The sequence below is a fragment of the Mustelus asterias genome, chromosome 3, assembly GCF_964213995.1.
Source record: "Mustelus asterias chromosome 3, sMusAst1.hap1.1, whole genome shotgun sequence".
Taxonomy (NCBI): Eukaryota; Metazoa; Chordata; class Chondrichthyes; order Carcharhiniformes; family Triakidae; genus Mustelus; species Mustelus asterias.
In genome coordinates this window covers 64581046-64594028 of record NC_135803.1, presented here as the reverse complement: position 1 = coordinate 64594028, position 12983 = coordinate 64581046, and positions in this window count along the sequence as shown.

Below are 12983 nucleotides of genomic sequence, written 5' to 3'. Positions count from 1 at the left end.
GGAGAAAATTGTTGATATACAGTCTAACAATGCAGAGGCAGTGAAGACCTGGATTCTGTCAGAGTTAGGCTGACTCCATCTCTTTAGATGATGTTGCCAGGGGAAGGATGTAAATGAGGGATAGCAGGAATTCAGGGATGGATCTGCCAGGATGCTTCAAAGTGATGGTGTGGGAGTGGGAAGCGAAGACATTCCAAAAAATGATTTGGCTATGATCAGATTGGGAGGTGATAGAAGTGGGAGAGTCTCCTAGTCAGCCATGCTTACTGCAGCATGATGCTCATCTAGCTAGAGGCTCTGGCTTCAGACTAGCGCCCTGTTCCAGGGAAAAGAAATCTACGGAAAACAGACGGAATTTGCAGTTTGCCAGACTCATGTGTCTCAAGATGAGGAAAGTCTTCGAAGTCTAATTAAGCAAAGATCCTGGAATTTGAAAATAAATGCCATAGCCATTGTTTATGTCAAGTCTTTTCGTGGTCTTTTTGCATTAAAAAAAAAGTAGCAAAATCTAATATCTAAATCTATCTGGAGACTAATGTACCGTTGAATAAATTTCTGTAAACCGATCTTTGGAAGGGATATCTGTGATATGTTGTTTGTTGTGGTGAGGGAAGGAGTGAGGTAAATAAACAACGTTGAAAAGCAATCCAGCTGGCATTACAACAATCATGTGTAAAATCAAGTGTAAACAGACTGTTAACACAATACAGCTCACTGGCTCCATCAAATAAAGTCTGAACTTTGTCAGTGTGAGAAAGGCAAAGTCATTTTCTGCAACTGGGGGGAATAAAGGGTAGCCAGGATCCAGTTGGTGCTCTTAAAACTGATAAGGATGACATGAGAGGTTTCTTTTGTTTCTTTTGCAAAAATATACTTTACTGGTAAAATATTTGAAAGTACATGACAAACATTTCAAAGAGGCCATCGCAGTAATATTCGAGTTTTCTACATAGATCATGTTGCACCCTGAGGTGCTTCAATACAATCAAAGAAACATTACAGGTATTTTGTTACTAATGTCCATTACATGGTGATTACAAATGGTGCAATGATATTGAAGTTGTCTACATAGATCATGTTGCATTCTAAGATGCTTCCATAAAATTGTGATACGCCATATTCACTGTATACATTCATTGTAAGTCATTCAGCCCGAGGGCATTCTGTACAATTCCCCTCCCCTCTGTTCACTATGGCTGGTCATAGACAGCAACCTTCCCCCATTGCACCTCTGTGGCAGTTGCCCCAAGTTTTAGTGCATCCCTCAGTATGCAGTTCTGGGCTTTGGAATGTGACAGTCTGCAACACTCGGTCGAGGATAACTCCTTGCATTGGAAGACCAACACATTTTGTGCAAACCAAAGAGCGACTTGTTCATTATCCTCCAGCAACAATTGCTGTTTGCCTCGGAGTGAGTCCCTGGGAACAGTCCGGAGAGCACACAGTCCTGCGTCACGGAACTGCTCAGGATGAACCTCGACAAAACCGCCTCGACTCTTTCCAGACCTTCGTTGCAAAGGCACATTCCACAAGGTGGGCAACAATCTCTTCCCCACCACAGTCACCTTGAGGGCAACGTGTAGATGGGGTGAGACTCCAGAGTGCATAAAGGATCTGTGGGGAGGATATTTGTCACCGCCAACCAAGCTAGGTCTTGGTGCTTGAAAGCTCTGGTGATAAGGCATTCTGCCAAATGACCTGACAGTCTGCTCAGGGAACCATCTGACAGGATCCTCCATCTCCCCTTCCTGTCGGGCCTCTAAGATGTTGGGGGTGATTGTCCCAGCCCGCTGTGTTGCTCTAGCAGTGCAACAGGCTGGGAGACATCAGCGGAGGCTGTTTTGCAGGCTTCCCACTGGGCAGAACGGCCTCTGCAGCAAAGGTTTTTAGTGTAATCAGCTCCGCAATTGGTGCGGAGCTGATTTCAATCTTATTGTGGGATGAGGACTGAAGCCTCCAGGCCCACTAGCACTCCCCCCCACGCCCCCCACCCCACCACCCCCCTGCGCCAGGAATAGTTCACTCTAATGAGGTTTAGAATAGCTCCCCACAAATGGAGAACAGGCGGTCCAATCCCCGGGAGTGAACGGATCCCACGGAGGGCCCCCCAGGAGGTCAGGGATAAGGGGGGTGCCTCCTGTGTATAGCTAGCCTAGTAGTGCCAGCCTGGCCCCCTGGCACTGCCCAAGGGGAAAACTGGCAATGTCCACCAGGTATCGAGCAGTGCCAAGGGGGCGGGGCCAGAGGAGGCAGGACCTATTGGAGGCGGAGCCTATCAGGGGCGATTGGTGGGGGTGGGGGTTCCCACTGACACTCTGCCTTCATGATTGGTGGTAGAGAGGGGGAGGAGGTGATCGGGACTGGTTGTCCGGGTTGGTGATTGGGGGGGGCGGGGGGGGGGGGAAGGGGCGGCGGCGGGGGGGGGGGCATTGGGGCTGGCCTGGAAAGGTCGGGGAGGAAAGCGATCGGGGGGCCAGGGTTTTGGCAAGGGCAGTGATGGGGGATTGCAAGGCTGGCCACTGATCGGGAAGTTGGTAACGCACATGCGCCAATCTCCGCACTGACAGATCGGCGCATGTGCAGTGGCCTGCTCAGCAATATGCTGCCGGCCTCTCGAGCGGCAATAGGCCCCGCCCCCGATTTTCAGAGTGAATCACGCTGGGGCATTCTGCAGTGCTCAGAGTCATTCTGAAAATCCTCCTTAGAAAACCAGCGGGAGTTACTCCCATTTTCACGTGAATTGAGGACTTTGAATTTTTTTGGGGAGAATCCCGGCCATTATGTGCAGACCACTGCCAGATGCACTTGTGGTCAAAGGTGTTTCTCTGCATAAATGTTTCCATGAGGGACAGGTGGTACAGTACGGTCCAACTACTTGGAGTGTTCTGCGGTATCGTGGGCAGACCCATCTTCGCAATTTTGATTTAAAAACATTGCAACAACTGCTTAAATAAAAGTAAATTACAGTGAATGCTGGAATCTGAAACAAAAGCAGAAAATGCTGGAAAATCTCAGCAGGTTTGACATCATCTATGGAGAGAGAAGAGAGTTAACATTGCGAGCCTGGATGACCCTGAATATTGCAATAGCTGCTTATATTAAAGCTTATGGTATTTGCTACCAAATAAACCTGTTGGACTTTAACCTGGTGTTGTGAGACTTCTTACTGTGTTCACCCCAGTCCAACGCCGGCATCTCCACATCATATTTTGTTCACCCAAATTACAGATTACAATGACCATTCCGCGGGTCACTGCAGCAAGTTAGAACTCCAATAGTGTCAGGTTGTGTGTTCAGGTGAAAAGCCCAAGTAAACAATAACAGGCCATAACTTCCGCCTAGTGGTGGAAAACCATGGGCTGCCATGGGCTGATCTTTACAGCGAAGTAAAAAATTATTAGAGCATAGTCATTATTATTTAAACAGGAAAGCAGTTATTATCTGCATAGTAAGCTCCTACAAACAATAATGAAATAAATAAACAGATAAACTTTTTTACATGTTGGTTGAGGGATGAATGTTGGCCAGGAGGTCAAAAGAACTCCCCCATTTTAGCATAGGATCTTTCACATCCATGTAGATGTTAGGCAGGAACTTAATATTACATTTCATCTTCAGAATGGGATCACTGACAGTTCAGCACAGTCAGTACTGTGTAGTGTACTCAGTACTGTATGCAGATGCCAGCCTAGATTACATTCGCAAGTGTTTGGAGTAGTGTTTGAAATCACATCTTCTGATTCAGAAGGCTTAACTGGGAAAGTTGATGTAGTTAACTAATGAAAGAAAATATCAATGAGGTTAGCCCAATTTACACTGTGCTGGAAAATAATTTCAATATATAATAATAGTTTTTGGAACCAGTGTGATGATTCCAAGCCTGAAGAGAGATTAAGGTTCTATAGAATCACTCACATTTTCATTCACAAACGAATTCTTTAGTTATCCAGGATAACTACAGCTTCTATCTCATAATTATTTATTACCTAAGACATTGAAAAAATATAACTGAGCAGTTTAGTCAGTATTAAGTAATTGATTAGTTCCCTGGGTCATGTAACCCTACTCTGCAGATCGACCTTTAAAGAGACAGTCACCACAGAAATGCTCTTGTGTAATGGAGATTAAGGGGTTATCAAATTGAAGCATTTAAGATAACCATTTAAATCCAAGGATTTGAAAGGGTGGAGAGAGAGAGAAAAAACATATCCTCTGGTGGAAACAACATTAGCTTGAGATTAGAGCTGGGTTATTCAGGGGAGATGCAAGGAATCAGTTTTTTTTTTAAAGTTCATTCATGGGATGTGAGCATCACTGGTAAAATGACCATTTATCTTTCACTCCTAATTACTCTTGAGAAGGTGGTGGGAGGCCACCTCACACAATAGGTGGTGGAAATCTTACTGGGTCAGTTGAAAATTTCAAACCGAGATTGATAAATGTTTTGTTGGACAAGGATATCGAGGGATATGGAACCAAGATGTGTAAATGGAGTTGTGATACAGATCAGCGATGATTTAACTGAATTATGGATCAGAGTTGAGGACTGAGTGACATATTCCCGTTACTCTTGTCGTATTATTCCATCCTTGCCTTAAACAACATCATTAATCCAAACTTAGCTTCCCAACTGCCCTGATGTCGTGTAGCTCTCTGAGGTTCTATTATAAGAACTCCTTTCTCATAATATCTTTTTTTCCAACGGTTATGCTTGGTTTTACGATGAATTAATATTCAATAATATTTTCTAGTAAAGATACTTTGCAGACAGGCCATTTCTATTTGATCCAAAATGCTGACTGGAAATTGTGCTCAGTTCAAAAATGGCACTGATGCGTTTAATTTGGTTCTTGCTCGGATTTCATAGCTTCCCAGTGCTTGCGCCGTCAGTCTTAAGAACCATTAAATTTTCCTGCTGTACATCTCCCCGAATCCTGTTGTTGGTACTGGATTACAAGGTCGAAACAGAAATCTGCTGCCATAAAGCACTGTCAGTAGCTCAGCAATAGAGGGCAGCATTTTATGTTGTCCATATCTCAGTGGTGCAGTGAACAAGAAGCTCCAGCAGATGGAGCAGTGAGTACTCAACAGCACAGAGGAACCCACAGGAGGTATGAGTTGCTGTGGTAAAACATACTTTTCCTTGCATGTTATAGAATGGAGCTGTGGTAGAGGCTCCAAATTTCTTTCCTTCAGATGGTTGACCAGGGATCACTTTCCATACATCATCGTTGTGTGTTGGGCCTAAGGATTTGCAGATTGATTCTCAACCCATTTGGCCACGTCACAAATGCACCATCATTGGCCATCAGATCCTGGGGTGGGACTTGAACCCAGAGTTCCTGCCTAGGTTCCTTCCTGCAATGGCACTACCACTATGCCACAAGCAAATCTAAGGAAGGCAGCATAAATTAAAATGCCGTAATTTATACATGCCAATCGTCTCTGCTTCACAGTATTTTGTGGACAGTGTCATGGAAGAGATTCTGCGGCTCTGAGGATTGGCAAAATCAGGGGGTCCATCAGGATGAGTCCATAACAGTGATGATTTTTGAATAGATGGATTCCTGGTCTGAACCTTACAGGATAAGACAGATTTACCTTAAAAGAATTAGTCAGATAAATAAGATTTGAGAGGGTTTTTAAAGAAGATGAAAAAGGGATTGGATTCCGGATATCAGGCCCCAGGAAGCTGAAGGCAGAATGGGGACAAGGTAGAAAAGGATGCATCAGAGGCCTCAATCAGAAGGAGTGGAATTATTGGCCTGGAAACAATTGCATGGAAGGGGCAGGTAAGGATTGGAAGGATGAGATTTCTAAATGTAGTGCAGTGGGGGGAGGGGGCATCATACAGGGCAGTTGGAACCGGGACAGTGGGCAACTGGGACTCATTATGGGTACATGACATATAGGACAGGGTTTTGGACAAGTTGGAGTTGATGGAGAGTGGTGGGGGGTTGGGGTTCAACAAGGAGATGGCTGGAGTGATTGAGTATGGGTTGGACAAAGGTATCTATATACGTTTCATTAGCAGAGTCTGAAGAAGATGGACACTGTGGAGGTAGAAGTTTAAGCCCTGTTTCTGATGGGATTATTATGGGATGTGAAGATCAGTTTAAGACACCAAGACTGTCTGGTTCAGCCTGACATTTTGGCCAGGATGAGTGATTGAATCAGTAGTGAGTAAGGGCTTATAAAATAATGAGGGGCATAAATCAGCTAGATAGTCAACATCTTTTCCCAAAGGTAGGTATTTGTTGCTTTTTTCATATCCACACAATTAGCATTACATAATTTAAGCAGTTTGTAAAATGGCCATCTGATCCAGCATCATCTGTTTTTCCTGACTGTTTGAGTGAAAATACACCCCAGTAGTTACAGTGAATGCCAAGTGTTTTGTGAGACAGGCACACAGAGACCGATGTCTGTACAAAGAAATCCAGGGAGAAAGTCTATCGAGAAAATGTGCAGTGCAGGGAAGCACAAGGGGTGGCACAGTGGTTAGCACTGCTGCCTCACAGTGCCAAGGACCCGGGTTCAATTCCCAGTCTGGGTCACTATCTGTGCAGAGTCTGCACGTTCTCCCCATGTCTGAGTGGTTTCCTCCAGGTGCTCCAGTTTCCTCCCACAGCCCGAACAGGTGCCGGAGTGTGGCAACTAAGGGATTTACACAATAACTTCATTTCAGTCTGAATGTAAGCCTACATGTGACACTAATAAATTATAAAGGTGAAAGGTAGTTAAAGAGATTAATTAAGACAGGTAGTGGTGATTAGACACTTTCAGGCTTGGGTTCAAAAGCCTGTGGATTGTAAGGCTGTTGGAAGTTAGGAGAGTATGGGATCATACAAGCGAATGAGATTTTCAGGAGATGAAGTCAACTATTTCCACTCAGTAAAGTTGTAGTGAGGAAAAACAGCATGTGGGATGCCCTGCTTGGAAGAGAGTAAGTTGGGAGGAGCTGGATGTGGTAGTGCATAGATAAAATAACAAAGATGGAGAGAAAAGGAATGACTTATCATATAGCAAACTGCTCTTTGTCCCCTGTCCATACATGTCAACCTAGAAAGTACACTAAAACTTTGAGTTATGAGGATGATGAGAGAAGAGCAGCCAGGGTGATGCAGGTCACACTGGTTCTTGTTTTCCAGTAAGCACTGACACTCTGGCATAACTCAAGAAACTCTACTGGGATCACAGCATACATGCAGTTGTCGGTGTGGAATACTGATATTGTGGCTGCTGTCATAAAGCAGCAGACTCAATGAATGGTTTGGGCCCTTCAGTCCCATGCTTGGAGCTCACTGTTCTGGAGAATAAATCATTTTCAGAGTGTGAAATAGATAATAATCCTCTTGTTGTATTTAAATGAATGAGAAGGGAGAGAGCAAACCAATACGCACCTTTACTCACAGAGTGGCTATGGGCATGTCAATCGAATATCAGATAGATCAAAGAGAATTTGAGTTTACCATGAAATAAGGTCGGGGTTGGCGAGGGGAGGTTGGGGTCTTTCTTTTTAAGTTGACTATTCGAGCAGTATGCTTCCCTAAAAATTTAGATTCTATCAACAGCTGATTGGGATTGTGGAGATTGCTTTCCACTCCTTATTGAGTCAAGATAGCAACATCTGATAGCACATGTGCCTGGCTCTGACACATGGAGAACTCCAAGAAACTTGGGGACAACCATGGGCAGCAATGCTTAGCATTGTTGCCTCACAGCGCCAGGGAACCGGGTTTGATTCCCAGCTTGGGTCACTGTCTGTGTGGAGTTTGCACGTTCTCCCCGTGTCTGCGTGGGTTTCTTCCGGGTGCTCCAGTTTCTTTCCACAGTCCGAAAGATGTGCTGATTAAGTGCATTGGCCATGCTAAATTCTCCCTCAGTGTACCTGAACAGGCACTAGAGTGTGGTGACTCGGGGAGTTTCACAGTAACTTCACTGCAGTGTTAATGTAAGCCTACTTGTGACACTGATTAATAATAAATGAAATTAAAACAAAAAGGAGCTGGGCAACCTAGGCCAATGGCCAGTGCCAAGAGGCATGAGCTTCAGCCTAAAAATGTGCGTAACATATGTAGAGGCATTCCAAGGTGGCAACAAAATATAAGTCAGGTTGTAGGGGCAGAGAAACCCAACGCATTAAAAAGTTATTACAGGGCTGAGAGAGAGATATTAAAATAGCTTCTTTAACTGTGGGAACATTTTGGTTCTTTTTATTTCAGTCTGAGAAACTGACTTCCTTTTATTGTGTTAAAGGCAGCTAGTCTCTGTGGCCTGCCCTTGTGATGATGATATGTGACACTGAAGAGTGCAGCGGACAAATAGCACAGCTCAGGGGTTTCATGTTAGAATGCTTCCATCAATCAACATTGTACACAGCTAGTAAAACATTAAGCTGGTACACATATGTCACCACTGCCACACAGTCTGCCCATTCCCTCTTGGCGTATGTTGCAGCAGCTGTTATCTTCATTTGTAATATCAGGATTACTGCCACTAACTATCGCTGTTCACAGAATGTATTGAATACTTAGCTTGTGCAGGTTACAAAATGTCTATATGTTCATTTGCTGTTACATAAGACACGCAAAGTTGTCAGTTACAGTGCAGCTGAATGATTATGTCTGGTAGATAAGATTATTGCTGCCAGTTACAGGATTAGATAGGGTTGGAGAGAAGGGGTAACCACCATTTATAAATAAATATGGGGCTAAATATCCAAGCATTGTGATTCTGCTGGCTCTACCTTTATCGTGCACATTGGTGTGCCCCAGAGCTAACCCACCTCTGCAGGGTCAGTGAGGAAACACCTCGTTACATGATACTCATGGATCTAAGTGCCGCAGTGGGCAGATCTCCAGCTGCTGCCTGCCAATGGCTGTCAAAATCTCTGTCAGCTTCCTGCTTTTGGGGCTAAAGGGAGAGGTTGCTCAGTGCCTTTCCTGACCACGATCTCAGTTGTCTCAGCTAGGGAGCTGACCAGTCTGTAAGTTTACAAAATGAGACGTCCTCCTCAATAAGGCTAATATATACCTTTGTGGAGGGCAGTACACCTCAACTGCCTGTCACCTACTCACCTCCAAAAGTATTTTATCAAAATCCGGGCAGGCATTAGGCAGCCCACTCACCCATGGCCAATTGAGAACATTAAGTGGCTAATTAATTGCACTCATCCTGCTGTTGCTAGTATTTTACCAGCAGCTGATGGTGTTTAGAGCTTCCCAGGCCAAGTAGCAACCTTGTTGTTGGCTGGGTGTGGGAGGTGGCGGTGGTGAGAAGGTGGGCGGGGTATTTCTTCCTGTTTGGGTATGATATGGGGACAGATACCCTGATGCAGGATGAGGGTGTCTCAGAGGCATAAGTATTTTTGGGGAGCACCAGGAAAGGCAGGTAGGCTGTGGCAATTTTGGGATGGTGGGAGGCAGTCTTTCAATGTGGTGCTGCTGTTGCCACGTGGGTAGCCATTGCCATCAGGAAGATCCTCCATGTAGAGCCCAAAAAGAAAGGCCCCTACCCGCACCAGAGCCTGCTGGGAGGCTGCCGGATTTCACTGGGTGCTCTCCCCATGTGACTTTGGATTGGGGGCAAAGGTGGGGGGGTGCAACCTAAGTCAAGCTGACATAACTAAGCATATCTCAGGCAGCAATGGGAGCAGCTTGTGGTGTATTGTCTGCATCAGCTGCCCCCTCCTCCTCCATGTTAGCCAATGAGGATCTAGGTTCTATGCCTTGCTCCACCTGCAGTTTCAAACCTCACACCTCTGGAATATTATGGACCAGCTGTACACCGATGGAATGGAAGCCTGCTCATGACTGACAGTGAATCGTGGATGCAGAATTGCCAAGTGTGTGCAGATGATGATGCTGCACCTATGGGAAAGCAGTCAGAGACACAAAACCAAGCAACCACTCATTTGGATTGCTATCGCTGCAGGCAAAATTGGCAGATTGGGCAAAGGCCAGTCATTTGTATTAGGTGTTTGTATGCCACCATCTATAAAATCCTGACAATGTCTCTGGCAGGGCCATGGAAGGTTCCAGAAGTAAAGAAGGTGAGGATGGTGGTGACTTTGACAACCATTGTTTCTTCTGGGAGATACAGATGTTTACCACCAGCTGATGTGACAGCCTGAGCCTTCTGAAACACTCTTCTTAAGGAAACTCAACCTCAACTCAACTCAACCGGGGTAGTGTCCTAGGCCCAGCCATATTCAGCTGCTTCTCAATGACCATCTTTCCATCATAAGGTCAGAAATGGGGATGTTTGTTGATGACTGCACAAGTTCAGCACCATTTGCAACTCCTCAGATACTGAATCAGTCCATGTCCAAATACAGCAAGATATGGACAATATCCAGGTTTGGGCTGACAAGTGGCAACTTAAGTGGCAAGTACCAAGAAGTGCCATCTCCAACAAGAGATAATCTAACTATTGCCCCTTGACATTCTATGACATTATCATTACTGAATTCCCCAATACCAACAGCCCAGGGGTTACCATTAACCAGAAACTGGACTAGCCATATAAATACTGTGGCTACAATAGCAGGTCAAGGGCTAAGAATCCTGAGTGGAGTAACTCACCCTCCTGATTCCACAAAGCCTGTCCACAATCGACAAGGTACAAGTCAGGAGTGTGATGGAATATCCTCCCCATGCCTGGATGAGTGCAGCTCCAAAACACTCAAGACGTTCAACACCATCCAGGACAAAGCAGCCTGCTTGATTGGCATTCTATTCATAACAATCACTCCCTCCACTATCGACACACAGTGGCAGCCGTGCATACCATCCACAGATGCACTGCAGGAATTCACCAATGCTCCTTAGACAGCACCTTCCAAACCCACAACTACTGCTATCTAGAAGGATAAGAGCAGCAGATAACTAGGAACATTACCACCTGGGTGTTCCCCTTCAAGAAAGAGATCATAGTTGCAGATATGGGCAGAGAAATGGCAGATGGAGTTTAATCTGAATAAGTGTGAGGTGCTGCACTTTGGGAGATCAAATGTTCAGGGTAAGTATATAGTTAATGGCAAGACCCTGAACAGCAGTGATGTACAGAGGGATCTTGGGGTTCAAGTCCATAGCTCCCTGAAAGTGGCCATACAAGTAAATAGGATGGTAAAGAAGGCATATGGCATTTATTGGTCGGGGCATTGAGTACAAGGATCAGGATGTCTTGTTGCAACTTTATAAAACTTTGGTTAGGCCACACTTAGAGTATTGCATTCAATTCTCATCGCCATATCACAGGAAGGATGTGGAGAATTTGGAAAGAGTGCAGAAGAAGTTTACCAGAATGCTGCCTGGATTACAGGGATGAGCTATAAGAAGTGGCTGGACAAACTTGGGTTGTTTTCTCTGGAGCAGTGGAGGCTGAGGGGAGACCTGATAGAAGTCTATAAAAGTTTGAGAGGCATTGATAGGGTTGACAGTCAGAATCTTTTTCCCAAAGTTGAAATGTTTAATACTAGGTGGCATGCACTTAAGGTGAGAGGGGGAAAGTTCAAAGGAGATGTGAGGGGCAAGTTTTTTACTCAGAGAGTGGTGTGTTTCTGGAACACGCTGCCTGGGGTGGCGGTGGAGGCAGATACGATCGGGGCGTTTAAGGGGCTTTTAGGTAAGCACATGAATATGCAAAGAATAGAGGGATATGGACCAAGGGCAGGCGGAAGTTTGATATTGGCGTCGTGTTTGGCACAACATCGTGGGCTGAAGGGCCTGTTCATGTGCTGTACTGTTCTATGTGCTATGTTTTATTTCCTAAATCACTAATCATCCTGACTTGGAAATATATCACCATTCCTTCACTGTCACTTGTCCATTACCCTGGAACCCTGTCCCTAACAGCTTTGTGGGTATACCTACACCATATGAACTGCAGCAGCTCAAGAATGCAGCTTACCACCACCTTCTCAAGGGTAATTAAAGCAATGAATCCTGGTCTAGCCAGCGATGCCTAAATCCCATGAATGAATAAAAAAAGAACCCCTTTGCACCTGCACGAAAGATGTCACAGCTCCACTTCTCCAGCTTCCACCCTAAACACGTTAAAGAAGCCATCCCCTACGGACAAGTCCTCCGTATACACAGGATCTGCTCAGATGAAGAGCATCACAACAGATACCTACAGATGCTGAAAGACGCCCTCGTAAGAACAGGATATGGCACTCAATTCATCGATCGACAGTTCTGACGTGGCTCAGTGAAAAACTGCACAGATCTCCTCAGAAGATAAACACGGGACACAGCGGACAGAGTACCCTTCGTCGTCCAGTACTTCCCCGGAGCGGAGAAGCTACGACATCTTCTCCGGAGCCTTCAAAATGTCATCGATGAAGACGAACATCTCGCCAAGGCCATCCCCACACCTCCACTTCTTGCCTTCAAACAACCGCGCAACCTCAAACAGACCATTGTCCGCAGCAAAATACCCAGCCTTCAGGAGAACAGTGATCACGACACCACACAACCCTGCCACAGCAACCTCTGCAAGACGTGTCAGATCATCAATATGGATGCCATCATCTCACATGAAAACACCATCCACCAGGTATACGGTAGAAACTCTTGTGACTCGGCCAACATTGTCTACCTGATACGCTGCAGGAAAGGATGTCCTGAGGCATGGTACATTGGCGAGACCATGCAGACGCTACGACAACGGATGAATGGACACCGCTCAACAATCACCAGGCAGGAGTGTTCCCTTCCAATTGGGGAACACTTCAGCAGTCAAGGGCATTCAACCTCTGATCTTCGGGTAAGCATTCTCCAAGGCAGCCTTCACGACACACAACAACGCAGAATCGCTGAGCAGAAACTGATAGCCAAGTTCCGCACCCATGAGGACGGCCTCAACCGGGATCTTGGGTTCATGTCACACTATCTGTAACCCCCACGACTTGCCTGGGCTTGCAAAATCTCACTAACTGTCCTGGCTAGAGACAATTCACACCTCTTTGTGCTTAACCC